The sequence below is a fragment of the Miscanthus floridulus genome, chromosome 4 (assembly GCF_019320115.1).
Source record: "Miscanthus floridulus cultivar M001 chromosome 4, ASM1932011v1, whole genome shotgun sequence".
Classification (NCBI taxonomy): Eukaryota; Viridiplantae; Streptophyta; class Magnoliopsida; order Poales; family Poaceae; genus Miscanthus; species Miscanthus floridulus.
Window position 1 is genome coordinate 26,911,359 of NC_089583.1, and position 7,001 is coordinate 26,918,359.

The 7,001-nt window shown below is 50.1% G+C and overlaps 1 pseudogene; it reads right to left on the reverse strand.

Annotated features, from left to right (window-relative positions):
• Positions 1-1,326: 1,326 nt before the first annotated feature.
• LOC136548296 (LRR receptor-like serine/threonine-protein kinase EFR) lies at positions 1,327-3,999 on the reverse strand (annotated as a pseudogene).
• Positions 4,000-7,001: the final 3,002 nt, after the last annotated feature.

A 7,001-nucleotide genomic window follows, 5' to 3' on the forward strand; every position in this document is an offset into this window, starting at 1 on the left:
ATCACTAAAACAAAATGGCTCCTACATTTTATACCTTTGCCTTGAGCCTTTTGTTTTTCTCTTTCTTCTTTTCCAAGCTTAAGCATTTGACCATCACCATGCCATCACCATTGTCATGATCTTCGCCATTGCTTCATTACTTGGAGTAGTGCTACCTATCTCATAATCATCTTGATAAACTAGGTTAGCACTTAGGGTTTCATCAATTAACCAAAACCAAACTAGAGCTTTCACCCACCCGCTGCCCTCCTTGTCTAAAGCTGCGCCGCTGCTCGTGGCGCTGTCCCACGCCCTCTGACTAACCCAGGCGCTATAGCATTTGTTCTCAACCGCACAACCCACCTACCAAGCCCGAGCTCGATGTCGTACATAGTCTACTGCATCACGATGCCGTGTTGCTGTGTGTGCGTGGCCGCACGCGGGCACACCTTCAATGGCTCCGTCCAAGCACTAATCGATGTGACGCCTATCCCTCGCTCGTGTGGTCATATCCCCGCGCTGCCATGCCTTGTCGGGTCATGGCCGGGCCACCTCTGTCGGGCCACTTCCTGCGACATTGCGGTGGCAGTGCACCACTCTCCCTTCCCCTTTCTTAATTACCAGCCTGAGGCTTCCTAGTCCAATTCCTCATGTAAGAGAGTAGCAGAGGAAATTATCTAGGTGCCCCGTTCACACCGAGTCCAGTCGTTGTCTGTCGTGGTCGAATTTGGTTTCTCCCCACCGCCGGTCATGTGTGCCGCCGAACCGGTAGGTTGGGAGGTAAGGCATGTAGGAGCGGTATCAGTTCAATTGCTCATAACCCTGAGCTCACCTTGACTCCCTCCATCTAGTGCTCGTACTACTTTGGCCAGGATGCTCGACGATGGTGTGGTGACGCGTTGGTGCCACGCTTGGAGCGCCTCCACGTGGTTCGGGCGTGCATGGCTAGATCACCTCGGCACTGCCCGGTTTCAACCATCACCGCAGCACTGTCCTTGGTGAGATCCTGATGCTTCCCCGCCGTCTCTACCCCTTCGTTAGCGCTCGCCGCTGCAGCTCGTGTTAGTACATCCCCAAGCCCCTAACCGCCACCCAGTCGTGCGCGTTTAGCCATAGATGGTGGTCGACCCCTTACTCCGGTCTTTGTGAGCCTAGGTTGCTTGGTGTAGCTGCCCAATGCCATCGTCCACTGCGTCGGTGAGCGCAGGGATTCTAGGGACCTGCCCGTGGTGAGGATGAAAACAACCGAGGGCTTGGTCGCAAAGCCACTGCCGATAGGAACAGTACACATGGTAGTCGTACTATTACCTCAAAGCTCGGGGGCTTCTCTGCAAAACCGTCGTCGTACTATTTCCCCTCAGCTCCAAAGCTCTGTTCGAGAGGGCTCTTGCCAGTGATCATCTCGAGGAGCATTACGTCGTAGCTGTAGACATCACCTCTTGTTGATGGTTTACTCCCATATCCATATTATGAATAACACAGGTTTAGGGTTGAAATATAAACACAATGATGAGTAGTACTGGTTGCAATATGCACAATATATAGTAAATACTTTTCTTTGCATGAGTATTAGAAGTATAGAGGAATAATGTACTACCAGGTGGAATATATCCAATGGAGCCCTTGATTCCATGAATACTGGAAATTGATTGTTGTTCTGGTTGCACTGGAGCTAACAACCGGGCTAAACCAAAGTCACTAACTTTTGCAGTCATGTCTCCATCCAGCAGCAGATTGCTGGGTTTGATGTCACAGTGCACAACCTGCCCCCCACAGTCATTTTGCATGTACTCCGGCGCGCTGGCAGCATCAATGACTATGTTGAGCACCTCTTCAGCACTGAGCCCGGTCCCATCTTGGTGGCGTTTACGGCGGTGGATCCAGTCCTCCAGGCTTCCATTATTGCTCATTAGCACATAGACCACAACATGGAAGTCATTGCTAGCAAAATCAGCACTTGCGCAAACCATGACAAGCTTTATGAGGTTGCGGTGCCTGGCATTTCTGAGGGTCTCACACTCTGCAACCCAGCTCTTCGGTGCTCCCACCTTGGGTTGGTCTACCACTTTGACGGCCACTGGTGTTTCATCATGTAGTGTAGCTTTGTAGACCAAACCCAAGCTACCAAACCCAATGAGGTTTGCTTGGTCAAAGTTGTTGGTCACACGACATAGCTCTTTGTATGAAATAAGTGGGTGATTATTTGCTCTGATGTTAATACCGCCACTTGTCGGTTGTATCTTTGCATTTGCTGAAAATCTCTTGGACCAACTCAACGTAACAAGAATCATCAACACAAGGATGGAAAATGTAGCTACTGATGCAGCAACAACCGCAGTCACTATGTGCTTCTTTCGACTTTGTGAGGAAGATTGAGAACTGTAGCATGCTAAACTTGAGTAGCACAGCTTTGGGTTTCCGTAAAGGTAAACAATGTTGTGGTTCTCAAAGATTCCACTGCTTGGAACCAACCCATTTAGGTCATTCATTGAGCGGTTTAATAGTTTAAGAGTCAGCTTCGCTAGGCTTTCAGGTATGCTACCGGTTTACTTGTTGTCTGAAAGGTCTAGTATTTGCATACCTCTAAGATTATTCCCAATACTATTAGGGATCACTCCTGACATATCATTTCTGCTCAAGGATAATGCTTGCAGGCTCCGGCACTGCCCTATCGACAGTGGGATACTGCTGTTGAGTAGATTGTCAGAGAGGTCAATGGCGATGATATTCTCTAACTGGCCAATGGTATTAGTTAATGCTCCAGAAAGTGAATTATGTGACAGATTAAGAACAGAACTAAGGCTCCTGAGTGCAAAGAGGGAGGAAGGGATGTCCCCATGAAGTTTGTTGCTGGATATATCCAGAGAAAGAACACGCTGGAGGAGACCCAACTCGTCTAGGATTCTACCAACCAACTCATTCTTGCTAATCTCTAGTCATGTGAGTTGAGTAAGGTGCCCAATCTCTGCTGGGAGTAGCCATGAAAGTTTGTTCCCAGCAAGCCCAAGCACTGTTAGCTGGCTGAGACGACCTATCTCTGATGGGATACTCCCACATAGTTGGTTGTAACTCATGTTGAGCAATGTTAAAGATGTTAAACTTCCTATGGACAGTGGTATTTGACCGTTTATCCTGTTGCCGCCAAGGTATAGCTTTTCAAGGGAACTTGACAGGTTGCCAAATGAATCAGGCAGCCATCCCTCGATGAGATTCTCATCAAGGGCAATGAATTGCAGGTTAGTGCAGTTTGTTAGGCCTGTAATGATGCTTGTGGTGTCAGATATATGGTTGAAGCCAATATTGTACATGACAAGACTATGTAGTCTGTTAAGACCAGGTGGCACTGAGCCTGTAAATAGGTTGTTAGACATCCTTATGCTTTCAATCTTGGTCACGTTGTGGAGAGACGGTGGGATCGGACCACTGAACTTGTTGAAGCAATTGCGGAACACGCGTAGGTTTGGGAGCCGAAAACCGATGTCACTCGGGATCTCACCATAAAGGTCATTCTTTGCAAATGCAAAGAAAACAAGTGTAGAGCGATTGTAAAGTTGCAGGGAACTATGCCTTTTAGGCTGTTTATGGAGAGCTGGAGGTGCTGGATATGATCCAGCCTGCCCATTGCTTCAGGGATTTCACCGGTGAGGTTGTTTGTATTGACATCAAGATGGCTTAGCAGTGACAAGTTGCCAATTGATGGGGGAATACTGCCATCTAGCTGGTTCTTCCCCGTGTTTAGGACCCGAAGTTTCTGAACAAGATGCATGGATGCAGGGATTCCACCAGAAATGGCGTTCCCTGACAAATCGATGGTCATGAGACTGTGCAGTTTGTGAAAGCCGGGGGAATGGTTCCGGTAAGAAGGTTACCACTAAGATTTAGCAATTGGAGTTGATGAAGCCGACCGAGATGGTTAGGGATGTTACTGTTGGCTGATTTGTTGTGAGAGAAAAATATTATTCGTTGGCCGAAAAAGTACGGCTTATAAGCCAAGCGAACAGGGCGATACCAGATTCTCATCCTGAGCTCGATATATATGTCTGCACTCATCAGAGGCACACATTACAAAGCAGATGATATTAGTTCAAAAATTTTAGATACTAATAAGAACTCTAGAAAAGAGACACGATGCCACACATATATACCTACAGAAAGAAACTGAGAATGGATAGAGATAATCGTGGCAGGAAGCTCCTGCCTGTAAGAAGTGGCTTTGAAAATGTGAAGGATGCAGGTGTTTTGGCAGCGTTGCTCTTGTCTATTAAATACTATTAGCGGTCAACCCATGCAGTCATGCTGGAATGCGTGCCATTTTGGTTTGAAGGGACTGTCTACCTGTCATGCAAGTGGTTTCAACAACCACCGTACCGGTTGTTGTTCAACACCAACGAAACAACCGAGACAAGCGTGCGTATGTCTGATTAGAAGGAAGCAACGGATGACAAATGTCTTGTCTTGTCATACCATTTTTACATAGTCAAACCGACACTACCGGATCCGGCTTGTTTGCCGATGGCCCGCAGCCATCGGCGAAGTCTGGATTGCCATCGGCAAAGGCTTTGCCGATGGCAATCCGACGTGGCCGTCGGCAAAGAGCCATCGGCAGACATTTCTTCGACAAAGGGAGGTTTGCCGACGGCCAACTGTCAGGCCATCGACAAAGCTTTGCCGATGGCCACATCAGCAATCGGCAAAGGCGCCACGTCAGCCGACGCGCCGTTAGGCTGACGGCGGCTTTGCCGACGGCTGACGCGGCACGGCCATCGGCAAAGCGTTTTTTTTTTCAGAATTTCTATGGCGACGGCCACGGTCGTCGACAAACTATTTTTGCAACGGCCGGCCATCGGCAAAGTTATGGTCATTTTGCCGACGGCCTGGGAAGCCATCGGCAAACCTGGGATTTGCTGACAAGTAATCTCAGGTTTGCCGACGGCTGGCCATCGGCAAACCTGGGAATTTTTTTCTTTCCTTTTCTGTTTTGCTTGCATTTCCACGACATTTCAACACATACATCACATATATAGCATATGACCCACATATATAGCAACAAAATACCATTTTCATCCGCACATCACATATATAGCATGGTACCCACATATCCTCCAAGTCATCCATACACAAGCGACAAATGTCGATCGTCATCCATACATAGTCATCCATACAAGGTCCAAAAGCGACAAGTGTAGTACCTAGCTCGAGGCGCCGTCCCCAGGGGTCCCAGAGCCCCCACCACCTTGCTCCCACGGAGACCAACTCGGAGTCGTGCCCCCACCTTGCTCCCGCTGCGACCAACCCGACTGCGGGGCCGAACCGTACTACCAGTACTGCCCCAGCTGCTGCGGACAGACGCCTGGAGGCCCGTAGTGCCCCTGCTGCGGCCAAGAGGAGTACCCCTGCGACTGTGGAGGAGGCCAGACGTACGGCTGCACGGGGAAGCTCTGGTAAGGTGCCCAGCCGTGCGGTGCAGAAGGACCCAGTGGAGGGCTACCACTTGGAGTCGGGTTCGAACCCGCCGACGGTGCCTGCACAAAGACCAAGTGATGTAATTAGTACCTGTAGGCTGGCCGCACAAGCTAAAGCGACAATCATTGTACTCACCTGACCAGGTACAGGAACAGGCAGTGGAACTACCGGTGGTGGAGCGAAGATCGAGGCAGGAGGCTCCTGCATTCCCGGGATCTGGGCCCGGAATTGTAGGGACAGGTCCGCCAACTGTCTTTGGTAGCGCTGCGTAAGTGCCAGCAGCTGCTCCTGATGGGCCGCATCCCACTGCGCCTATATAGCCGCCTGGGCTGCCTGGGCCGCCTGCAGCTCTTGGACCGTGGCCTGCAATATTACACCAGAATGGTTGATGGTATTTGAAGGCAAGGTACATCATGCATGAAACGAGTGAACGACGATTGAAACTCCACTTACCTGAAGTGTCATCATCATCTGCGCACTGCTCTGCTGCCGAGGTGCTATGGGGATCTACGATCCACCCCCCCCCCCCCTTTGCCGGTCTTCTTTGCGGATCTGGCTCAGCATCTGAATAGACGACGGGTCGATGACGCTGTTGGCCATAAAGTACCGGCCGTGCTGCTTCCCTCCTCCAATCCTCATCACGAGGTCAGTGTCCAGGGGCTCGGTGGCGGGGTCGTAGTCATCGCCATGGTGCTCTCGAGCTGCTGCGGCGTACTTGGTGAGCTTGTCGTAGATGACCGGGCTGGTGTACTTCTCTGGCCTGAGCAACGAGCTGTACACGGTGGTGGGCGCTTTCGCTTTGCCGATGTGAGCAAGCGCGTACCCTGTGAACTCGTTGATTTGCTCCCCACCATGTGTCGCCGACTACGGACAAACACAAACATGGTTACAAGTAGTGACAATTGAGTGCTATAACAAATGCATCAATAGAAGAATACCCATGTTTCCATGAACTCTGGCAGGATCTGGCTCCCTTGGTGGTGTGAGACCCCTGACCTATCGAGCTCTGCCTTGCATTTCGCCCGACGTGCTCTGCGCTCCTCGTACGCCGCCAGCGTACGCCACCCTCTGACAATTACAAGCCAACAGTCCTCGTACTTGCTGCACCAGCTCGGAGGCATCTGCATGACATTCAAGTTTTTTATATTCCAGATAATGAATTGAATGTGTCATGTAAGAAATCATAACGGATGTTTCCTGACAATTACTTAAGTTTTTGATATTACCTGCATGTACTGCTCCTCGGTGAGGTCGGTCTCCTCATGAGACATCATCTCCCTGGCTTGCTCCTTATCTACCTTCACCTTCTTGATGTTGGCGTAGTAGCTGATGGCGGCCTGGGTACGCGCCTCGTAGAACATGTCCTTGAGCCAGTCAGCGCACACCAAGTCCTGATGCCGTGACGCCTGCCCGAGGTCCTGCCCCTCCTCCAACTGGAAGTACAACTGCACACAGGCATCAAACATCATTTCATTGTTTGAAGAAAGTCCAACGAATCCGTTGTATTGAGATATGCGATGCAATGCAAAGACTCACCCAGAACTCCCTCTTGATCTTGT